This window comes from Malaclemys terrapin, chromosome 5 (assembly GCF_027887155.1).
Source record: "Malaclemys terrapin pileata isolate rMalTer1 chromosome 5, rMalTer1.hap1, whole genome shotgun sequence".
Classification (NCBI taxonomy): domain Eukaryota; kingdom Metazoa; phylum Chordata; order Testudines; family Emydidae; genus Malaclemys; species Malaclemys terrapin.
This window is the reverse complement of record NC_071509.1, coordinates 30,440,869-30,466,307: the sequence shown is the minus strand read 5'-3', so window position 1 is coordinate 30,466,307 and position 25,439 is coordinate 30,440,869. Positions and strand designations below refer to the sequence as shown.

The 25,439-nt window shown below is 44.3% G+C and overlaps 1 protein-coding gene across 1 annotated transcript in view; it reads right to left on the bottom strand.

The window, feature by feature from the left end:
• LOC128837595 (ADP-ribosyl cyclase/cyclic ADP-ribose hydrolase 1-like) overlaps positions 1 to 2,649 on the bottom strand; it is a 47,022-nt gene extending 44,373 nt beyond the window's left edge. Inside the window, exon 1 of the mRNA XM_054028831.1 lies at positions 2,598 to 2,649. The gene's annotated coding sequence lies outside the window, so the exon portion shown is untranslated. The remainder of the gene's footprint in view (positions 1 to 2,597) is intronic.
• Positions 2,650 to 25,439: the final 22,790 nt, after the last annotated feature.

Below are 25,439 nucleotides of genomic sequence, written 5' to 3'. Positions count from 1 at the left end.
ATGAAACTTCATCTGTGGGAGTGACCCAAGAAGTATATTGTCACACACATCCAGTCAAAAGCCTAGTTCCTTATTTGAGTAACTATTTATATATATATATATATATAGTGAATTAATTATGTATATAAATTATAATAGAATTCAGCCACATTTATTTTGATGAAATTTCTAAAAATTTTATCTTCTGTTGATAAATTTTAGAAAAATTTTTACCTTTGAATATGGAACTGGGAACAGTAAATAAGGAACCATCTTCAACCATGTATGCCATTTCGGACTAAATCAAGAATTGCGCTCTCCCCTTGTGGGTTCCAGGACAATCTGCTCCAAGAAGCAGTCCTTTATGGTGTCTAGAAATTTTATCTCTACATCCATTCCTGAGGTGACATGTACCCAGTCAATATGAGGATAGTTGAAATCCCCCATTATTGTTGGACTTCCTGCTTTTGTAGCCTCTCTAATCTCCCTGAGCATCTCACAATCACTGTCAACTTCCTGGTCAGGTGGTCACTAGTATATTCCTACTGCTACACTCTTATTGTTCAAGCACGGAATTTCTATCCATAGAGATTCTATGGCACAGTTTGATTTATTTAAGATTTTTACTTTGACTCTGCTTTCTTTCATGTATATTGTCACTCCCCCACCAATATGACATACTTTGTCCTTACTATATATTTTGTAACCTGGTATTACCATGTCCCATTGATTATCCTCTTTCCACTAAGTTTCCGTAATGTATCCTCATTTGATGGTAGGCACTCTGGTTCACCCATATTAGTTTTTAGACCTCTAGCATGATTTTTACATTTTTCCAATATTCAGTTGTTTGCCTTCATGTGTTATATTTAAATGGGACTCTTTGATGTTTGACTGTTCCTCATTAACTCCTACCTGTACTTTACTAACTTCTTTCCTATTCTCTTTGCTAGGATGTAGAGTTTCCCCTTTAATGAATTCATCCCTAAGGGATGTGTTCACCTGAACCATGTGCTCTTCCGCACCTGTCAGCTTTTCCCCAGCCCTTAGTTTAAAAACTCCTCCACAAAACTTTTTAATTTGACATGCTAGAAATCTAGTTCCATGTTGGTTTAGGTGGAGTTCATCCTTCCTGTATAGCTCCTCCTTTCCCAAAAGGTTCCCCAGTTCCTAATAAACCTAAAACCCTCCTTCCTATACCATCGTCTCATCCATGCACTGAGACCCTGCAATTCTGACTGTCTTTCTGGTCCTGCATGTGGAACTGGGAGCATTTCGGAAAATGCTACCATGGAGCTCCTGGACTTTCATTTCTTACCTGGCAGTCTAAATTTGGAATCGCTCATACCTTTTCCTATGTCATTGGTACCTACATGTATCACAATCCCTGGCTCCTCTAGCAGTGCATATGTCTGTCTAGATGTCTCATGAGATCTGCCACCTTTGCACCCGTTCGGCAATTTACCATGTGGGTTCTCCTGGTCATTACAAACCGAACTATCTATCTTTCTAATAATCTGATCCCCCATTACTATTATCTGTCTCTTACTAATAACTGGAGTCCCCCTTCCCACAACGGGTATCTTCAGGGCAAGAGGATACCATGACATCATCTGGAAGGAGGGTCCCAACTATGGGACTGTTTCCCTCTGCTCCAGCTTGATGTTCTCCTTCTGCAAGATTGTCATTCTCCTTAACAGCACAGAGACTGTCAAACTGGGAGTGGGACCACTCTATTGTGTCCCTGAAAGTCTCCTTCATATACCTCTGTCTTCCTTAATTCCTCCAGTTCAGCCACTCTGGCCTCAAGAGCCTGCATTGTGTCTCTGAGAGCCACAAGCTGCTTGCACCATATGCACACATTCTCCGCCTGTCCACTAATCAGGTAATCATACATGCTACATTCAGTGCAACTAACTGGATAGCCCCACTCTGCTGCTAGACTCTGCCTGCATTATTTTTACTCTTGCAGGGTTTGTTTTTGTTGTTTTGGGACATTTTTGTGAGGGAGTTGGTTTTTCTTTTTCTCTCTCTCCCCCTCCTTTGTTTCTTTTGTAGGGACTTTTCTGGTACCCTTCCAGTACTTAGGTTATAGTCCCTCAGCCACCTTCTCCCCCTGCTACTGAACCCTCAGTGCAGCCAAACTCTCCTAACCTTGGTAGCTCACTCAGTCGAGTGCTCTCCCACTCTGTCATGGGGCTCCTTATGCTCGAGAACTGGACCTGGAAGGAATGCCTCTCACGCTTCCTCTCTAAACTCCCCTGTTTGCTGCTGCTGGTCACTTAGGAGCTGGATTTTTAAACACATGTTCTCCCAGTGTTAGTCTGGCCTCCTTGTCAAAGGACCCTAAAGGGGTCATGGATCAAGGGATAGCAGGCTAGAGCCTGGATAGCGTAAACTCAGCCTAGGCAACCACTTGGCTCAGCACACAGCCCCCAAAACAGACCACACTACAATCTTCAGTCAAGCAGGAACACAGCAAGCAAGTCAGCACATAACAAACAAATGAAGTAAAGAGACAAGGTGAGTGGGGTAAAACACACCATTCAATAACGTGTAGCTCGAAACCTTGTCTCTCTCACCAACAGAAGTTGGCCCAATAAAAGATATTAACTCACCCACTGTGTCTCTCTAGTATCCTGGGACTGCACAGCTACAACAAACAGAAAGCCTCACCCCACAGATCAGGTAGTCTCTCCTGACTCCTCCTTTACCTGGAGAAGTCCCTCAGAAAAGTTCCTTGTTTGTTGCTCCTGTTCACCAGTGAATAATTAATTCTGCAGTGCCTAGCATTGTACTAGGTGCTTTTCAAAACAATTGATAAGACTCCTGTCGCCAAGAGTTTACAGTCTAATCTTAAATGTGACACATGAGTAAGGATAACAAAAGGGGGTTGTGGCAGGGGGTGATGAAGGTATCTCTTAAGCCAAAGGGATTCTCTGTTTAAGAATGTGATGATTCTGCTCTTGATTTAATTCACACATACTCACCACTTCTTGACGTGAGTGCTCTGGCAGAAGGGAATTTTAGGAGGGAACTGATAAGGAGAGGATAGTGGATTAGAATCAGCTAGTAGGGAGAAGGGAAATATTTCATGGGCAGGAAAAGCATGGAAGGAAGCACAGAAGTGGGAATGGGACAAAAAAATGAAGAGGGGTTAATTGTGTTTTTTTTTTTTTTTTTTTCTTGTAAGGCTCATGGATACTAGAATAACTTGTGGATACCTAGGTATTCCCTACCCCTTTTCTAAACAAAACAAACAAACAAAAAAGGTAAATTATTGGGCAAGGCCAAACAACTCAAACACAAGAATAGAGTGGTGCATTTTCATATTATCTATTTCCTGATAACAAAACTGCTGGGAGGGGCCACGCAGAAACTCAGCTGGTAGGAACAGAAACAAGCCACTGTAGCAGCTACAGCCATAAGGAAGCAGGGAGCTGAGACCCAACCAGAGTTACTCCTCCCCTCCAGCATCCCGGACCCAGAACTCTGCAGGGGAGAGCCCCACTCTGGGGAGACCAAGGCCATGTGGTGGATGCCCCCACCATGTGAGCTCAAGAAAGAGAGAAACCACAGGGAGGCCAGGCCTCCTCCAGAAACTCGGCCAGGAGGAGCAGCTGCAGCAGGGATTGGGGTATATCATCAATGCCCAACTGCTTTCCTTCCCCTGTCCTCTTCAACTCGCTCCTGCCCCTTCCCTCATGGTCTCTCCATGTCAGCCTCATTTCAACAGCCTTCCATGCACCATTTCTTCCTTCCTCTTTTCCTTCCTCTTGTCCCTACTTTCTCTCTATTTAGCTACTCCCCTCCCAATAAAACCTCACCCCAAACTGTAAAAGTAAAATAAAAAGAAACCAATGGAAAAAATGTATGGCACAAAAATTGCATTTATCAACCACCACATAGTTCACTTTTTTTTGGTTCACTTTGTTTCTCTTATCTATATAGGCCATGCCTACACTGCAGTTAGTACATCACTTGTGCGCATGCATACATGGCTCCTTGTGTCAGCAGTGCATGCACTCACCAGGAGTTCTGGTGTCAATGCAGAGTGCAGTGCCCCATAGAAAGAGAGATCCCACTGTTTCAGAGTAGCAGCCGTGTTAGTCTGTATCCCACTGTGCAACTTGCCATCATCCAGTGTACATCCAGGGCTGAACTGAGTTGCGTGGGGTGACTGGGAACATGGGGTTTCCAGTTTGAAACTGTCTCCATCACATGTTATCTGTATCCCATAATTTTTTGCACCTTTTTTTCAAAATCCCACAACCCTGTGTGGCCCTACTCGCTGTCCACCATCTCTAACAGAAGCATGGAGCCTGCACAGCTCTACACTAGTGTCATGAACCTTATAAGCACAGAGCACCCAATCCTGGAATATTTGCACAGCCACAAGAAGAACTGGATCAATGAGGAACATGATGATTCCTTGGAGAAGAGATCGCTGTGGGACATAGCGAGAACCAAATCAAGGTTGTTGGTGGCATTCATGGAGCAGCTGCAGATGGGAGCACCTCTGCTGGGCCTGAGAAACAAGCACTGACTGGTGGGATCACATCGTAATGCAGGTTTGGGATGATGAGCAGTAGCTGCAGAACTTTTGGATTGGCAAGGCCACATTCCTGGATCTGTGTGCTGAGCTTGTAGGGATATTAAAGAAGATACTAACAGTGATTCCCCCAAGTGACAGTGACCCCCTTCATAATTTGACCCCCACACTTTAAAATCCAACAGTTTCACCAAGTACAAAAATCTCTTGGGTCTTCTGTTAAAACTTGTAAGCTACGGTCTGTAGAAACCATTGATTATATCTATCCTGTGAAAGATACTTTATTACTATGTAAAACTTACAAACAGGTTAATTGACTTTGTTCTTGAAGTAATTGATACAATGTAAACAAACACTATAAGCCGTTAAGTGACTTTCACTTCATTCAATGGCTCCTAGGACAGACCCCCACCCTCTGTGATTAAAGGGCCAGGAGTCTCAAATAAATTAGCACACACCTTGAAAGTGGTGAAGACAGTAAATTAAAATATGGTTAAGATATGGAATGTATGCTGATGAATGCTTGATATACATGAATGGTTAGGGAGGTGCCAGCCTAGAAAGGGAGTATCCATCGGCCGAAGAATGTGTAAAGTGGATGACCAGACAACCCCCGGAGGGTAAACTGGGATCCACCCCGTCACCTGGAAGGAAGAGAAACACAAACTTTAAACAGTTTGGGGCCACCAGGAATGTGTCCAGGAATGTGCCATCTGCTGATTGAGTCAGCAACAGCAGGATGAAACAGCTCCCATATACTAACATAGGAATTAATTCCTATAAGAATGGACTCTCAAGACTGAGGATTTTGAGTCTCTGGTTCTGCTGCCAACCTCCAGGAGCATCAGGTGCATCTGAGACAGACTCAGCTCCATCCTCATGACCAAGACACCTGGCCAGTAACTTGGCATGAGCAACTTCTAGGCTGGTAACTATAACACCTATACAGCACTTGAATGAATGATTGTGTGAATGAATATCTCTCTCTCTCTCTATCATATATGTGTGTGTGTGTATAAGGAATAAGTAGTGATAGGAATAAGTAGTCAAACAACGTTGTTTACTTTTATCTTTTGCTTTACCATTATATTTACAATAAATGTGGCATCTTTGCCTTATCCCTCTTAATAAGATCCTGCTGGTTTTTATTCTATTGGTATAACAAGCAGCTTTGGATTTGTAACAGCCCGGTTCCTGAACTAGTGGAGTGATAGATGGCATGCATATCCCTGTTTTGGCGCCAGAGTAATCAACAGAAAAGGCCACAATCACTAGGGATGCTTCACCGACACCAATGTGGGCTGGTCGGGGAAGGTGCATGACACTCACATCTTTAAAACAGTTTGAAAGCTTGTCTCTTTCACCAGCAGAAGTTGGTCTAATATCACCCACCTTGTCTCTCTATTTTTATAAGCTTTTTCAAAGGTCATTTTATATGGGTATCGGTTCTGAATATCTGATCAGACACGTATATCCACAGACACTGGTCTATGTGTGTGGGCAGAAGTTGAACACAGAGTACATGTGTGCACACCTGCCTGTGTGTATGCCTTACTGGGGTTTCAGAAGGGTTTGTGAATGTTGTGTGCACCTTTGAAATGCTTTTATGCCGTCTTGTATCACTCTTGTTCTTTGTTATATGCAGATAAGGTTCCTGCACTTCTCATGGACATTGCAATGCTGCAATGCATTTATTTTATTTTATAAACAGGTATTGCTATGACAAATGTGCTGATAATTTTCCTGACTTCTTATTTGTGGCTGTAACACAGACTGGAGCGCCTGAGGCTAGTCAACCCTGATTTCTAGAGATACGCCTGGATTGGATCATATTCTTCCTTGTAAAAAGCAACCAGGAAGCTGCAGAGAGTGAGAAGCGTTTTTGTAGGGAATACCTGGGGTATTTGGGAGCCAAATTGGAAGGCTGAGCTCCAGCCATGTAAAACCTGAGAGTGGTTGTTGAAACAGAGGAGGGACGACAGGCAGGAAAGAAGAGTGAGGCCTGGCTCAGCCCAGTTTAAAAACGAGTTAAGTACTTTGTGTTTGTTTTGTGGTACTAGGGAGAGACTGCACTGAGTTTTGTACATGACAGACTTTGTGGCCAACCTGTGTGGAACTGGCAAAGGGTGAATGAAAGGGACCAGGGAGAAGAATAGCCCAAGTCCCAGAAGGAGGGCTATGGGGTTCCCTTAGTCAAGGGAGGGGGGGGAAGTTGGCCTATTGGGTCACTGGGGACTATGTGCAAGACTAAATAAACTAGTCCCCACCCAAAAGGGGTAATTTTGTTTGAAATACTGTGGACTGTGCCATTCTTAAGGGGCCCTGAAGAGAAGGAAACAGGGGCAAGAGTGCTGCAGAGTGATCTCTGCCCATGAGGGGGTGCTCACGAGGGGGCTGGCCCTGGTACAGGGCTAAGATATTTCTGTGTTTATATACCTATTCATCTTTGAAAATCCAGGCCAGAATCCTCAGTTCCAGTGAGAGACAGGTGCCACCACTGGGGCTGGGGGAGGTTACAGTGCAACAGTATCATTTTAGTTTCAATTATTGAATTTGTCTTTGATACATAAAAAAAATAATTAATGGAGATATCCCATCTCCTAGAACTGGAAGGGACCTTGAAAGGTCATTGAGTCCAGCCCCCTGCCTTCACTAGCAGGACTAAGTACTGATTTTGCCCCAGATCCCTAAGTGGCTCCCTCAAGGATTGGGCTCACAACCCTGGGTTTAGCAGGCCAATGCTCAAACCACTGAGCTATCCCTCCCCCCATAATTCTCATCTCTCTGGTCTCACTGTCATGACCTACTTAGAGTGGGCACCATCACTTGGGTCTGAACTGCTTTGTCTGTGTCTAACTTCAGTTGAAAGCTCCTTGGGACAGGGCCCAGGACTTTGGTTGTCAGCAGAGTTTGAATTTAGGACCTTCAGCGCTAAGGGCATGAGCTGCTTGAACCAAAAGAGTAACTCCATTAGCTGAAAGCTATAATAAGTTTTTATCCCCATATGTGAATTAGCCGCTAGAAGAGGACAAAGACACACTGTGTTCTACTTTGGGTTCCACAAGCACAATGCTGACTGAACAAATAATAAACCCAATACTCTTCCACCCACTCTTATTTTGATAGTCCTATATATTAACCTCTTCATGTTTTTTCTTTAAAATGCTCATTTAAATAAAAATGAAATCTAAAAGAGAAATTTCTACTTCCCACTAACAGGATACCAAATATTGCAATGCTGAAGCAAAATGATATGTTGTGTTTATAAAAGCACATACAGTAAGGTTATGCTATTATCTCTATTTACTTGAAACAAAAGATTCCTTGTGAAGTACAACATATAAATGGTTGTAGATTAACAAGGCAGTTGGGTTTGATGGCCTTATTCGCTAATCTGGCATTGCAGTGTTTCATCACTTTATGCCTTTGTCATGCAATTTGTTTTGTTTTTAATTCTTGGAAAACATACTTAAGCATTTTACCTATTTGCTTGGTTGTACATAGAAGCTGGTTGGGTAATTGCAAATCTGGCCTAGCTTTTTTAGCATGGTTTGAATACTAAATAAGTGGCACTTGTTGTTATTGGCAACAAATGACACAAACAGTATTTGTTAAATCACATGCCAGGACTAGAAATCAACTTTGCTTCCTTTGCAGCTGAGGTTCTTTTATCGTAGAACCTCGAATTCAGCTTTTACTGTGTTCTTTGGAGAGTAACTAGTTTTGTGTCTGATTTTATATCTAGTTAATTATTTATGAAACAACAGTGGTTGCTATAGTAGTTAAGGTTTTGTGAATGTTTCCATTATAACCTTCTGTTTTTGAGTCACCCTCAACTTTCTATAACTGTCACATTTCAGGCTTTGGCGGCGGGGGGTGGGGGAAGGGGGTCTATGCTTTCAGGTGACTTACTGTGGAAAGTTTGTGCAAAATCAGTTCATCAGTAGTTTTGGAGGAGGAGGATGGGTGTAATGAGGGAAGGAGGGGGGACGAAGAAGAAATAGAGTTCCCCATTTGAAAAAATCTCGGACAGCACTGCAGCTGAAAGAGTGAGGAGTATTAAGCTATAGCTTCATATAGAAATAGTACCCACTGAAGAGATGCCTTGGAATGTTGTGATAAAAATGGAAAGTCTTTGATTTGACAGAGTTATGAACCTATTAAAATAACTATGATGCCAACACTTGTGATTTTATCATGAGTTCCACAATATCTGGTGTTTTGCTTAAATCTCCAGCTCCTGGAATCATATTACACACAAATCTCAGCTTCCATTGCAAAAAAAATAGTATGTTTTCATAAGTTATTTCTGATTTACATTGCAATAAGTGAGATTAGAATAAGACATCATGTTTGAATCTAGGGTATGTTCCAGCAACATGATAAAATACAAGGTTCCCAGCTGTACACATCAACATTACTCTGTGATGATAATTCTTTGTACTTCAGTGTTGCGCTCCTCTTCAAGTGTGCATGTTCTAACAGGCAATGTCATGCAGACTGCTCCAAGCCCCGGTTTTGAGACAGAATTGTTAGAATGCGCCTCAATGATGAGGCAAAAACTGGTGTAGCTTAAGTCTTAGGCCATGTCTATGCTATAGTACTACAGCAGCATAGCATAGCATGGCACTGTAGCTATGCCACTGTAAGCCCATAGTGTAGACAGTACACAGACTATGGTAATGGAAGGAGGTGTTTTCCATCACTGTAGGAACTCCACCTTTCTCAGTTTTCCATGACCGGGGTTTTCAAGTTGTTGGGTGTTCTCCCATTACGTTTAATGGTCTATCACTTGTCTTTTCCTGGGTTGTGCAATGCTAGGTACTTACAGTTAGTCTCCTCTGGGAGAAGAGCAGCCCCTCCCTGCTTGGCTGACCACCTTCCTGTTGTGAGATGGAGCAGCTGAATGTAGCAGCACGAATTATGAGCATAGTTTTATATTTATACAAATGCGTAAATGTATAACCACAGTCTCTATACATCTCTTAATAACCATCAGGTTTAGAACATTACGAGCTTTCATAAAAGACATTACTTGACATATCTTCATATCTGTATATGACCAGTTGATTCTGTTGCTTATTCTTTGGGGTTCAGACCTCTTGTTCTCCCCCTGGGGTGTCTGGACCCTGAGTGTCACAGCCACTGAGTTTTTACTGAGTTATTTTAGGGTGAGTTTGGCTTGTAAAGGGTTCCCCAAACTTTCAGAGTTAGGGACCCTCTTATAGATTAAGACATGTTTTGTTTGCTGCTTCCCAAGACCTCTACCCCTAATCATGAACAGATGGAATCTTGTAGCCGTAAGCATACCAGAAATTACCAGCTATGAATTGGTGAAAAGTGAACTTTAATAAGAAAAGAAATGTAGAATTTTAAAATACACCCAATTTAATGTGATGGATGAATCTGTCCTGTTAATGAAGGAATAAGGATAAGAAATGAAGGAATTTCCCCCACCATGAATCACCACAGTCGGAGAGACAGAAAGGAAAACAAACAAAACAAAACAAAAACAAAAATACCCCCACACCCCTGTAAACCTTTTTAAAAGGAAAGGGGTTTGAAGTGAAGGCTATCCAGAACTGAGGGACAATCTTAAAGGCAGGGGGCTGTCGGTGAACACTAACTCAGTGGTCTCCACATTTTTTATGCACGAGATCACTTTTTGAATTTAAGATCAACCCAGCATCTACCCAACCTCTCCCTGAGGCCCTGCCCTGCTCAGTCCATTCTCCCCCATCTTCACTCACTTTCACTGGGGTCGGGGGATGGGGTTCGGGGGGGGGTGCAGGCTCTGGACTGGGGCCAAGGGGTTCGGAGTGTGGGAGGGGGCTCCAGGCTGAGCCTGGAGCAGTGGTTCAGGAGTGTGGGGTGCAAGCTCTGGGAGGGAGTTTGGGTGCTGGAGGGGGCTCAGGGCTGGGACAGGGGTTGGGGTGCAGGAGCGGGTGTGGGTTCTGGGAGGGAGTTTGGGTACAGGAAGGGGCTCAGGGAGCCTGCCTTAGCCCCGCTGTGCCGCTGGACTTTTAGCGGCTTAAAATCTCCCGGTTTGACTACAGTAGTCACCTGGAGATATGGCCTTATCCCAGGAGACACCCAGCAAAACCGTTAGGGTTGGCAGCCCTATCTAATAAACATTTTTCTATGCCTTAAAAATTCCTGATTTTTCAGGGGTTTTACCCTCAGAAGATCATCTTAGTGTTCCTGGCAGACTAACCAGAGTAATAATAGTACTATGTGTAATGTAAAAATACACCACTCTCTTGTAAGTGACACAATAGCTTTTTTTCTTCGAAAGTGTTTTCTTCCCCAAATAATCACACATTCAAAAACATTGTCAATGTAAACACTCAGGAGTAGATTCTGCTCTCAGGACATCAACGTAAACCAGGAGTAGCTCCACTGAAGCTAATGGAATTATACATGTATAAAATTAACAATGTTGAAATCAGAGCCAGGCCCTCAGAACATGCATGGCTGACATTTATTTATGCAATAGAAACACTGCTCTATTTAATTTAATAGACTTTACCCAAATTATTTTTCTCAACCATTTGTTCTTTCATGTGATATTGCTAAAGAAAGAAGTTGGGTTAGGTTGTCTTTTCTCCACCCACACACCCCCATCTAAGAATGTATGCAGGACAATGAAAAGGTCACTGCCACCATAAAAGGAAAATGGTAACATTATTTGTCTTTGCTCCTTTCACGCTTTTCCCACAATGTAGCAGAATGCATAGAAAAGGGTAGCACACTGCAATCAAAATAGTCAATGTTTTACTGAAAAAAGGGAGACTTTCTGCTTGTCTACATTCTATAATCACTTCCTCTGTCTAAAACTCTGGCAGTGCACGAATTAGTATGTACACCTTTCTTATCTAAGGTCAGGCTTCTCAAAAGGAATCAGGATGAATGGAGAAAAAAATTGTGTAAATATCTCAGGAGCAAATATTATCGATTGTGGGAAATGCAAATAATGAGTTTGTGCTGCCATTTTACAATTTAAATTATATTTGTGACATCTGGTGATTGCAACCTTCTGAACATAGCTATGCTGTCCTAAAGTTTAGGGTTAGACCAGGCCTTAGTCTGGCAAGCTTTCGGGCTCAGGGGTGTAAAAAATCCACTCCCCTGAGCTCCATAGCTATGCTGACCTAAGCTTTAAGTGTTTGAAAGGGGTTTGAAGTGAAGGATACCCAGAACCATGGGTGGCAGGTTTGTAGAAATTTTGGTGGTGGCAGGGGAGAGGCGCAGTGAAGCGGGGGGAGACATGCGGGGGAAGGGGTGGCAGGCGGGAGCCGGGGCCCGCTCCAGGCAGGGCCAGGGGAGAGACCCACCTCCAAATATTGGTGGAGCAGGACCCCTAGCCCTGAATATTCCTGGAGCCCGGGCACCACAAAACAATATAACTCGTCGCCTATGCCCAAAACTGAGGGACAGTCTCAAAGACAGGGGGCTGTCGGTGAACACTAACTCAGTGGTCTCCACATTTTTTATGCATGAGATCACTTTTTGAATTTAAGATCAACCCAGGATCTACCCAACCTCTCCCTGAGGCCCCACCCTGCTCAGTCCATTCTCCCCTTCCTCCATTGCTTTACATAAGACTGCCCTGGGGAAACACAGGATCCTCAAATATCAGAGGGGTAGCCGTGTTAGTTATCCTCAGTTATTTTCAATCAACAATTTATTGCCACCATTTGAAGAGAAACCTGACTCTCAGAAATACCAGGATGAAAATGGGATGAAAAGTGACAGGTCTTTCTTAACTAAGGATTGGGTATTCCTTCTTCAGAGGTATACACACTCTGCTGAGTTCTTGCCTAGAAAAGTCAGTTATAGGATCCTGTCACTGGAGAGGTCTCTTGCTTTATCTTGCAATGGCTCAGTCAGTTTTGTTGAAACAACACATCTTGGATGAAGCTGTTGGTCATCCTCCTGCCTCTGGACTAGAGTCCTCTCAGATATTGACAGTTGAATTTCAGTAGGTTGCTGACAAATATATTGTTTCTTTCCATGAAGTCTGAAGCAAGAGAAAATTACTCCAAGTTTCCTCCTTGGGCTGGGAAGACCATTTTCCAAGTTTTCTAATTAATCTAACTACCCTGACATGGAAGTTCATATTCAGCCTCTGGAAATGAAGAGTTGAGCTTATGTAAGTGTCCAAAGATGTCAGCCAGGTAAGCTAAACTTGGGGAGCAGAAGGAGGACCAGAATCTGGTCATTACCTCTTAGAGACAATGGGCCAAATCAGTCCTGCCATACATGAGCACATCTCCATGACCAGCCAACATGTTGTAGAATACAATTTGCCTTGTCTACACCAGGGCTTTAAAACCTCTGAGTTAGAATGTGTTAGGGTATGTCTACATTATCCGCTGGATTGGCGGGCAGCGATCGATACAGCGGGGGGGGAGGTCGATTTTATCGCATCTAGTCTTGACGTGATAAATTGATCCCTGAGTGCTCTCCCATCGACTCCTGTACTCCACCGCTGTGACAGGCGCAGGCGGAGTCGATGCGGGAGCAGCAGCTGTTGACTCACCACGGTGAAGACACCACGGTAAGTCGATCTAAGTACTAATTATTCATGTAGCTGAAGTTGCGTAACTTAGATCGATCCCCCCACAGTGTAAACTAGGCCTTAGTTAACATGTTAAAATATATATACCCAGTATTAATGTTTGCTAGCACACCATGTGCAGCTAGATATAGATCTCTAATAGTGTGTATAATAAAAACCCTGAAGAAGAACAATTTTGCCATCCCTCCCATAATAAGCATTTCACTTATGAAACCAAAAACTGTACACTGGCATGCATGACACATGCCTGCCAACCACCTGCATGGAGGCAGCAGCACCCAGTATTTTCATTCTTTTGGACCTTTGGAGCATAATGACCTCTCTGGTTTGATTGACTGCTCCACAGAACTGCTATTGAGCCTTTGGACGAGCCAGAGCTTTTTGGGAGACATGTCATTATTTCACAAAAAGGCCTGTCTCAAAGTATTCTGGTATGTCTTTTATACCGGGCTTCTGAACCTCTCCCACCAGCCATCTCCAAAACATTCAAAAATGATTCAAGCTTCTCCAGACATAAACAACAAGGAGTCTGGTGGCACCTTAAAGACTAACAGATTTATTTGGGCATAAGCTTTCGTGAGTAAAAACCTCACTTCTTCGGATGCATCCGAAGAAGTGAGGTTTTTACTCACGAAAGCTTATGCCCAAGTAAATCTGTTAGTCTTTAAGGTGCCACCAGACTCCTTTTTATTTTTGTAGATACAGACTAACACGGCTACCCCCTGATACTTGACTCCAGACATAAGTATTTCTGAAGAAAGTAGGAGGATTTTCTCCTAAGGGGAAGATGAACATAATGCAGTTCAGCATGTTTTCTATACCAGGGGAAGTTTCTGGTCACTGACCAGGTTGCTTTGTGCCTCTAGCAGGGCAAAGGAGCCTTAAAGCTGGCAGAACTGGCTCTACGGTGATTCTCCTGGCATACAGGTTGTGGCCGAAGAGGAGGGGAATGGTATGTACTGATGCAGTGATGTATGCTGGCAATCTTTGACTGAGGAATGGCCCCTTGGTGCAGGGCCACTACAGTTGGGTGTAGTTTGGAATAGGTCTGATACTGCTCTAAATCATGCTGGGGATCGAACTGACTCCCACAGTGGTTCTCAACCTATTTACCATTGTGGGCCACATCCAATACTACCTCTGTGGCCCTGAGGATGTCACATGGGCCACAGGTCTCTGCTGATTGGGCCGCAAACGGCCCATGGGCCGCAGCGATTGATACAGCGGGGGGTTGATTTATCGTGTCTAGTCTAGACACGATAAATCGATCCCCGAGTGCTCTCCCGTCAACTCCTGTACTCCACCACCTTGAGAGGCACAGGCAGAGTCGATGGGAGCAGCAGCAGTCGACTCACCGCAGTGAAGACACCACGGTAAGTCAGCCCACTGTGGCCTAGCCCTAAGGATCAAGGAAGTGCAAAGGTGGCTTAGAACCACCGTCCTTGTCCTCCTAGCTGTGCTGAACATAATTATGACATACTTGAAAATCTGCTGCAAGCACTTGGCAGCCTGTTAACTGGTCTGCTTTATTAGGTCTCTTCCACCTAGGACTTCGCAGAAGCAGAACAGTCTGGAATATTCAGTGCCCTTTGAGTCCTAAATGAACAGGACTGAGATCTTCCCTTCCACCCCCACCCCATGTCTTTACTTCAACCTCAAATGGGAGGTCAAAAGCAGAGAAACTAAAGTTAAATGAAAAGTGTCTTTCCTTCTCATCAAGATTTGTGCTTGACCCCCAGAGACACAATTTCATTTTCATCATCAGCTGCTGAACTTTCCTGGCTGATCTAGAGCCTTCCTACTCCTTACATTGTTGGTAGGTTGTTCAGCGTTGTTTTTATGGAAGAATATTGCTGTCCACATACTTTACTTAAGAACCATGATAGCACTGCACAGCAATGTCTGCAGTGACATTTTGAAATACTTCTCCTTGGTAGTATTTATCCCTTTTTCTCTGAGCCTGCTTGATCAGGGAGATCTTACCAAATCCTGTACACAATACTGCTGTGTTTACATTTTTGTGTTTCACAATGAATTGCAGATGGTGCAATGGGATTGATAACCCAACACTTCTCTTTAATCAATGCACTCACTTGATAGGCTTAAAGGAGTGGCCTGTCTTTTTCGTGTGCTGCGTTCCTGAAAGGGCCCTGGGGTAGCTTCAGACCTTAAATTATACATTTAGGGGAAATGATTTCATAAACTGGTCAGGTTAATGTGACACCAATGAGCATCAGATGAGATTTGCTAACTAAATACATTCCAAATACTCTGATTTTTGTCAGAAGTCATGTGACCTTAGGGTGACCAGATAGAAAGAGTGAAAAATCAGGACAGGTGTGGGGGGAGGCGGGGGAGGGGTAATAGGCACCTATATAAGAAAAAGCCCCAAATATCAGGACTGTCCCTATAAAATCAGGACATATGGTCACCCTATGTGACCTATTCTGCAGCTCATACACCCACAAGAACCCTTTTTGCTAGTTTCTGCCCACCTCTGTACTTATATAGGGTCAGATTCTGCCACCCTTACTGCAGGGCCGGCTCTGGCTTTTTTGCCGCCCTAGGCAAAAAAGCCACCCGCTGTCCCCCGTCCCCCCCAGTGCGGCAGGGATGGGCGCCGAGCCTGGCCGTGGGCCCGCAATCCCCAACCGGCAGGAGCGCCAGGAGGAGGGCGGAGAGCCTGGCTGGGGCTCTCCGCTGTCCCCGGTGGGCAGAGCACCGGGGGTAGGGTGGAGAGCCCCCGGCGGCCAGAGCACCGGGAGGAGGGCGGAGAGCCCGACGCGGCTCTTCGCTCTCCCCGACCGGCCGGAGCGCCGGGAGGAGGGCAGAGAGCCCCTGGTGGGCAGAGCGCCGGGGGGAGGACTGCGAGCCCAATGCGGCTCTCCGCTCTCCCTGACCAGCCGGAGCGCCAGGGGGATGGCGGCCAGCTCAGCCGGGGCCCCACCGCGCCGCCGCCTCCAGGCGCTGCCCCAAGCACATGCTTGGTGGGCTGGTGCCTGGAGCCGGCCCTGCCTTACTGACACTGATAGCACCTCGCTGAGAGAGCAGTCCCATTTTAGTGGCAGCATAATGTACTGCTAATTGAATTCACTGCTGTCACTGCTAACCCTCTGTACCTTTCAGATGTTCCTTCCAATCCTGTATAAGGGACAAATGCTATCTCTTCCCCTGCACAAGATACTGGCTGCAGCACAACTGGCACGTGTGTTCAGGCCTGGTCTACACTGAGGTGGTGGGGGGGATCGATCTAAGTTACGCAACTTCAGCTACGTGAATAACATAGCTGAAGTCGATGTACTTAGATCGACTTACTGCTGCCGCTCCCCTGTCAACTCTGCCTGCACCTCTTGCGGCGGTGGAGTACAGGAGTTGATGGGACAGTGCTCAGGGATCAATTTATCGCGTCTAGTCTAGCCGCGATAAATTGACCCCGCTGTATCGATCGCTGCCCGCTGATCCAGCGGATAGTGTAGACATACTAGACGAGGGGTCGGCAACGTTCAGCATGCGGCTCGCCAGGGTAAGCACCCTGGCAGGCCGGGCCGGTTTATTTACCTGCTGATGCGTCAGGTTCGGTCGATTGCGGCCCCCACTGGTCGCGGTTCGCTGTCCCGGGCCAATGGGGGCGGCGAGAAGCCGCGGCCAGCACATCGCTCGCCCATGCCGCTTCTCGCCGCCCCCATTGGCCCGGGATGGCGAACCGCGGCCAGTGGGGGCCGCGATTGGACAAATCTGCCGCGTCAGCAGGTAAATAAACTGGCCCGGCCCGCCAGGGTGTTTACCCTGGCGAGCCGCGTGCCGAACGTTGCCGACCCCTGTACTAGACAATGGAGCCCTGGCAGGGGTCTGCACACCTTGTGTACCACTGTGCATAGCTCTCGGGGTGGGGGTGGGGTCTAGTCAGTAGTCCTGCATACAAACTTGAGGGAGGCTTGGGGGTGGGAGCTAGTCAGTACATAGAGGCTAAGCAGGAGTCTTGGAACAGGTGGGAGGAGGATTCCATTTCTCCCTGTCACCTGACCATGCCATTCCCTGATACCTCCCCATGTCAAAAGCATTTTTTGTGGTTCAGTGCAGGGTGGAAGATTTAGCCCTAAGAGCAGATGGAATAGTCATGAATGATAAGTGTAAAACTATCCAACAGCCCTTGGAAAGTGTGTGTGTGTTTTTCAGATCAGTCCCATCCATGGAGTCATTTTAAAGACTAGATTAGGCAAAGAATGAAGAGTGTAAGCTTCTCAGAGCCATGCCAGTGTCTACTTTCAAGTCTGTATGATACCTAGCACTGTGGTGTTTCTGGGTGCTACTGAAGCAGAATCCTGCACTAGAAAAAGTATATACTAGAGAAGACCTAACAGGTCTTTTCTCAGCTCTAATTTTTTACCATAAATTGTTACATAGACTGTATACTTGATTTATTCTTGAAAATATAAGCCAAAACATAGACGGTAAGACTGGAGGAGACCTCAAGAGGTCATCTAGTCCAGTCCTCTGGACTCATAGCAAGGACTAAGTATTATCTAGACCATCTCTCACAGGTGTATGTCTAGCCTGCTCTTAAAAATCTCCAATAATGGATATTCCACAACCTCCCTGGGCATTTTATTCCAGTGCTTAACTACCCTGACAGTTAGGAACCTAAACTGTCCTTGCTGCGATTTAAGCCCATTGCTTCTTGTCCTATCCTCAGAGGTTAAGGAGAACAATTTTTCTCTCTCCTCCTTGTAACAACCTTTTATGTACTTGAAAACGGTTATCATCTCCCCTCTCAGTCGTCTCTTCTCCAGACTAAACAAACCCATTTTTTTCCATCTTCCCTCCTAGGTCATGTTTTCTAGACCTTTAATCATTTTTGTTGCTCTTCTCTGAACTTTCTCCAATTTGTTCACATCTTTCCGAAAATGTGGCTCCCAGAACTGGACACAATACGCCAGTTGAGGCCTAATCAGTGCGGAGCAGAGTAGAAGAATTACTTCTCCTGTCTTGCTTACAACACTCCTGCAAATACATCCCAAATACAGAATGATGTTTGCTTTTCTTGCAACAGTGTTACACTGTTGACTCATATTTAGCTTGTGATCCACTATGACCCTGAGATGTTATGGGCCAGATCTTCAGCCAGTGTAACTTGACTTCAATGGAGCTATGCCAACTTACAGCAGCTGAGAATTTTGCTCACATTTCATATATATTTCAGAATATAGTGACAAAGGCAATACAGAAAGGATTTTCTTTAGTTATTTTTGCTGTGTTTTGAAAGATCCAAGTGTTGGACTTCAGACCGCTGTTTACTCAGGAGTTACAGATCACATCAGTAATTGTTCCTTTTGCAGTAGTCATTGAGATTTCAAATGGTTTGATAGGTGTATGAAAATTCTTTCTCTTCAATCCCAGGCACAGGGGTTTGGCCTGGAGTATCTGTGAATGTGATAGGATTTTTAATCAGACTCATGGAGAAGCTTCAGTGGGTATAACTTGAAGCGCACAGGCTTGAGAATCTGATTTCTCTGCCCTGAGGCATCTCCAGGTGTCATGGCTATAAAGTTATAGCTTGTTATGGACAGATAGAGAGAGATTTTTAAGGTTAGATCTTCAGAAGAACTCTATCCTCCAATGGCTGTGGAAACTGTTAGCAAAAACATGGTATGAAGAAAATGGGAGATCTGTATTTTTTTAATAAATACTATGGATACCTATCTCTATTTGACTATGATCATTCTGTCTGCCATATGGTGCAAAGAATTGACTCAGGCCTTGGCTACACTTGCAGCTGTATAGCGCTGTGCGGTAAACCTGTCTTCGTACAGCTGAGTAGGGAAAAGCGCTGCAGTCTGTCCACACTGACAGCTGCCAGCGCAGTGGTGTGGCCACACTTGCAACATTTGCAGCTGTGTTGGAAGCGGTGCATTATGGGCAGCTATCCCAACATTCATGTGGCTGCAACGTGCTTTTCAAAATGGGGGGGGGGGTGGATTGTGACAGGGAGTGTGGGGGGAGAGAGAGTGCTTTTTGGAGCATGCCAGCTCTCTATTTTGCAAGTTCCGAACTCCTGGCCCCCTGCTCATTCATTTACTCACTCCAAGCAAGCTGCAAACTGTTTGCTTTTCTCTGTGGTTCGAGCTTTGAAACCAGCACTTCCGCATTCCTGCAGCTGGTCACAACAATGGAGATGATTGGCCACTTGACAAGGTGATTAGTACAGCGCTGCAAACGTTTACAGTCACACCCGTGAGTCGTAGCCACTCCGCTGCAGCTGTTATTCCTCTCAGAGGTGTGGAGTACCTGCAGCGGTGTACCCAGGGAGATACAGCACTGTAAGTGCCCTGCCAGTGTGGACGGGGAGTGAGTTACAGCACTGGGGGAGGCTTTACAGCGCTGTAACTTGCAAGTGTAGCCAAGGCCTCAGTCTTGGGTGTGTTTTACAGGTCCACAGGAAGCAAAGTCAGATGTTGTAGATAGCCCAATTACTGGTGCTTAACTGACAATACAATTGTCAGTTCCTGTTAATGCCCCCCACCAAGCTCTTATCATCAGGCTGGCTGATAACCCGGAGGAGAGAGAATGGGGAAATCCAAATGGGGAAAAAATGAAATGAAGGCCCTTTGAGGGGTTAAAATCCTCGTCCATAAAATGTAAGAGGGAAACAGAAGGGGATAGTGACTTCTGGGGAGACAATGACCCTCCAATCTCAGATGTTGGGGTACGTGGCATAAGTTGGGCCTATGTAAGTCTTGAATGAAAGGCTAAATTTTATGTGAAACAATATGCATGTAGGCCTTTCTGTTTTAACCCTTTCCCTCTCTGTTTATGTGTCTATGGATAAATAAATACTTTGTTTCAGAGAAGCTGTTCTGAGTCATTGCATCTTCATACTGTTCACAGGCCCCAAATGAAAGTATCTGGCAGGTCCCAAACTAAGTTAGGCTTGCTAAGGCAACACCAGTCTCAGAGTGGGGGTGAATTGCAGGATTCCGCCCTGAGAGAAGTACAAGGCCTGACACTTGGAAGGGGTGCCCACAGGAAAACTGAGTGAAGGGTTATAATACAGCTTATGTGCACCATGGCACCTGGCAAAGGAGATTTCCCCAGACTTCACCTGCATAAAATAAACCTTTGTGTGTATGTTTAAATATTTACACAGTCTGCTGCTCTGAGTCACACTTATGCTTAACTCTCTTCCATATGACACATCATATAGTCTACTTGTCTTTGCTCTTCTTAAAAACCATCCTAGCAGCTATTTGCTTATTTAACCCAATGCAGGTGAGTGATACTGAGAGGGCCTTGAAAGCAGGCTCACAATGGGAGTCCAGAGAATTCATCTTTCTTTCTGGAAATATCAGCATCAGTGAGAAAGGTCAGAGAGCAGAATGCATTGAGGATTCAAAGAGGGAAGGCAGCTGGCTGGAGTGAAAGGGATGCTTGGCTGTTGCCACTTTTCACAAAAAGATAGGAAAAATAAAGGTGAGCTAAACTCTTGGAGAAAGGCGGCACATTACTTCAATATGGGAATATTCCAGGAACTGAGTGAACAGCAGCACATCCAAGGGTTTGGATTTTTTGAGATTGAAGGCCCCCAAAATAGTGATTCTCTGGATGTTTTTTTGTCAGTCTTCAGTTGACAGGTTGGAAGTTAGGCAACCAGCTGCAGTTCATGTTGCTGTCTCTCTCTATAATATACAGTATATAGCACTCTGTTGGCACTCTGTATTTCATTAACTACTGCTACTTGTTTGCTGTACCTCAGCAAAACACACCATGCCACAGAATTGGTGGCTGGAACCACGCTGGTCTATATATACTGTTAGATGCCGAGACAGACTTGGGCATAGTACAAATAATAATCTCTGTCTCCAGAGATCAGGATAACTACTATACTTCAAAATCTGTTACAGACACTCCCCGGGTTACACAGACCTGACTTACACAAATCCGGACTTACGGAAAAAGTTCTGCAAAAAGAACAGGAGTACTTGTGGCACCTTAGAAACTAACAAATCTATTTCAGCATAAGCTTTCATGGGCTACAGCTCACTTCTTCAGATGCATAGAGTGAAACACAAGTACTCCTGTTCTTTTTGCGGATACAGACTAACACGCTGCTACTTTGAAACCTGGAAAAAGTCCCGTAAGCTTTTTTTTTGCATAATTATCGGGTATACGTTCCCGACTTATGCAAAATTCAACTTACACAAGGTGTTCTGGAACAGAACGCTTGCGTAAGTTGGGGAGTGTCTGTATAAAGACTGGGAGTGGATGCGCCATTACATGAAGTAAAACTATTTCCCCATGCTTTCCTCCCCCCCCCTTACAGTTCCTCACATCTTCTTGTCAATTGCTGGTAATCATTATCACTACAAACAGTTCTTTTTCTCTCCTGCTGATAATAGCTCACCTTAACTGATCACTCTCCTTATAGTGTGTATGGTAACACTCATTGTTTCATGTTCTCTCTGTGTGTGTGTGTATATATATATATATATATATATATATATATATATATATATATATATATATATATATATATATCTTCCTACTGTATTTTCCACTGCATGCATCTGATGAAGTGGGCTGTAGACCACGAAAGCTTATGCTCAAATACATTTGTTAGTCTCTAAAGTGCCACAAGTACTCCTGTTCTTTTCTGTATTTAAATGCAGTATACATTATTAAATAAAACCTACTGTCTGTTTTCCCTTCTGTAAAATTCCAACTTTCACTATGCTGGTGTAAATGTTGAGGAACTGGATTGAAATGAATGGTATTACATCAGTGAAGAGCTGATGTGAGAAGAGAAAGCCATATAGGCTTTCCTTTACAACTGATTTCAGTGGGGATTGCATGAGTGTAATTGAGGACAGAATCTGACCGATCAAATTAGTCCTGCTCTTAGAAGAAAGGCCAGGTTTAGGAATGGGAGTTTCTCTCATAAACTGGGGCTGCACAAAACCTGGAATTAGGAAACATCTGTAAACCAGAAAAACTTGTAAACTGCTAGAACCACCCTGAAATCTGCCTAAACTAAGATGCAGCACCCTTATCTCAGCTTACACCATCTATGACTAAAGCAGAACAAATTTGAATTATTTTTGGCAAGTCACCTCAATAAAAAATGCCTTTTATTCTAACAGGGTCCATTCTGTCCCTTCTTGCTCAGTTCAGCTGCAAGTTTCAGTGCATTGGAGATTGAGACACTCACATGTCACTTCACTGTCTGTACATCACTCCAAAGTCAATGTGACAAAAATAAACTTTAGCTGCATATAAAGTCCAGGGAGGTTGACCAACTGTCCTTGTACAGAGTTGTTTGACAACCATCCCGTATATTTTCTCTTTAGAACTTATGGGGCAGATCTGTAGGAGGAGCTCTTACATGCCCCCTCTTACTCGTGTCACCTCAAAACCTTTGGGTATGAACTTGAGACCTGGTCCTCTCACTTCCACCTCCCATCTGGTTTCTGGGGAATGCGTGTGGTGTGTCTGACTGATATTGAAATCCCATGCAGTGTCTTTGGGGACCATATTGTATGCTTATGAATGGTTTAAATATCACTGTTGGCCAGGGACTTTATGCAACTCCAACAGAATGGGGAGGGTTACTGCAGCTCCTCCAGGAACTAAAAACAATGGTGCTGGGGGGGGGGGGGTGATTAACGTGAATCTGGAAAACCCAGTTTGAACCAGTATATGCACACCTCCCGGGAGTGGCATCTTTCTGGGGTTGCTAACTACCTGAGTGATTAAGAACATAAGAATGGCCATATTGGGTTAGACCGATGGTCCATCTAGCCTAGTATCCACTGTTGAAAGACAGTAGCCATTCTTGTGTTCTTAATCACTAAGATAGTAAAGATCTCCAGAGAGGTACTTTCTGCTGGGAAGGTATGCATATACCAATTCAAACTGGGTTTTCTGGAGACCAACAGACAAAGTAATGGCTTTTGATATAAAAAGGCTGCATTTAAACTGACTAAGGACTTTCTTTCTGATCCAGCAAACAGAAAGGACATCCTGTCCATGGGCAGCCCCAATGGTTGCTGAAGCTTGGGAAGACTTTGGCCTACTAGGGCCCCATAAGACTGATGGGTGACCCTGGTATGTTCAGTATGTATTTAAATCTGTTTATTGTTTTAATATGTTTTTCTCTGTAATGCTTTTACTTTTAAGAATAAAGGTGCTTGCTTAGAAAGAGTTGTGTGATAACTTGTAACTGCTTGATAGCCCTCAGAAAGAGAGAGAGGAAAGCACAGGTGCTGACCTTTAGGTAGACTGCTTGCTGGGGATATCACAGTGTAAAGCAGGGAGCTGTTCAGCCTTAAAACCCTCGGTCAGAAGGGAGTGGGGCAAGGGTCCCTGCCCAGAAACAGATGATGCCTGGAGACCTGAGACCTGACTGGGAAGTCCTGGAGTGGACCACAGAGGAGAGGATACAGGTGCAGTTAGCTGAAACTGTGACCGTTAGTATTTATATAGTGCTCTACACACTTAAAACACAGTAACATTAACGAATGGATTCTCTCTCCACCTTCTTGGGAGATAGGTATTTAAGCATTATTATCCCCACTTTTTAGACTGGGAAACTTGAGGCAGAAAGAGATGACTTGCCCAAGGCCACACAGCAACACGTCACTGCCCAAGTCAAGATTATAATTCAGGACTGCCTTACTCCAGCCCTCTGCTTATTGCTTCCAGACACACTGGCTCCTCTAAGGGAGTTGCTTTTAAAGTAGGCCTTGCTTCTGGTCACAGCTTAAAATTCTCGCTTTTCATGTTTTCTTTTTTTCTCACAAGTGTCTTTATTGTACATCTGCATACACTGTTGTTTGCTAGTAGGGTAGCAGACCATGAGTCATTGTGGTTCCTAGATATAAATATAAATGTGGTCCTGGTAAAGAGTTTCTTATGAAGCTTGAGTACCATAATTGCCGGTGACTTAAGTGATGGTTTAACTTGAAATTACAGAGAACAACAATTAGTGATTCCCTGGAGAAACTGCAGTACCCAAATGTCTTTTACTTGCATTGCTGGTCTACTGGCATTGTCTTCCTCTTGAGTTCAGTTTTCCACTGTTTGTGAATTTGCTATATGGGTGGTGATTTTGTGTGATTTGTGCTACTGGATTCTAGTCCTAAAAAATGCTGAATCCACACCACTCCCAGTGATTTTACACGGTCCACATGGTATTGGGGTAGTGGGTACTCCGCACCTCTCAGAATTAGGCTTCTGGGGAGCTTTTTTCAACAAATTTATCAAGTGCTTTACCCTTGTCTAAGAAGTCTTGTAATAAATCACATCTATCTCTACTACTTATTTGAGAAAACCTGTGGGGAACTTGTTGGAAATAGTAATCTGATGCAACGTGATTCTCAGTATACTGGAGTCTTCTTGATGCTATACAGTAAGTTTTCAATATTCCTTAGATTAGTTGAACTAAATCTACATTTTTACACTTGAACACACATTATTCATATAGAACTTCTCAGCACTTCCTACAATGCATCTGATGTCATGTGGGACTGGCAGCACTTGCTGCACTTCTAGGTAAAATGTACAAGTGAAAAATAAGAATGGCCATACTGGGTCAGACCAATGGTTCATCTAGCCCAGTATCCTGTCTTCTGACAGTGGCCAATGCTAGGTGCTTCAGTAGGAATGAACAGAACAGGCAATCATCAAGTGATCCATCATCCACTCCCAGCTTCTGGCAATCAGAGGCTAGGAACACTTAGAGTATAGGATTGCATCCCTGACCATCTTGGCTAATAGCTACTGATGGACCTATCCTCCATGAACTTATCTAATTCTGTTTTGAACCCTGTTATAGTTTTAGCCTTCACAATGAGTTCCATAGGTTGACTGTGTGTTGTGTGAAGAAGTACTTCCTTCTGTTTGTTTTAAACCTGCTGCCTATTCAGATTCTTAAAGCCAAAAGGTGGCTAGTTAGAATGCTTAGGTAATATAGGTTGCTTAAGAGTCCTGGGCCTGATAGTGGTGGTGTTTAGCTAATCTCTTGATCAGTTCCATGGTAGAACACACAAAGCAGTGGGGCATGACAATTTCTGACCTAAAGGATAGTTTGGATATGTGATTGTCATTAAAGGAGGAAGAGACAACAACATCTGTTCCTCACAGCTCCCAATGTAATATGGTACAACATGCAAGTGTGCTAGTAAGAGCCTGACCTTCATGTCCTTGTTCTGGTCATCTGAGATGTGTCAAGGTTACAGAAGGTTAATACCCCTGTGACTCTACTGGCTATTGTTAGGGAGAGAGAGTTTAGAGAAAAGCAACAAAAATGAGCTGGGTGCAGAAGGAACATTTCAA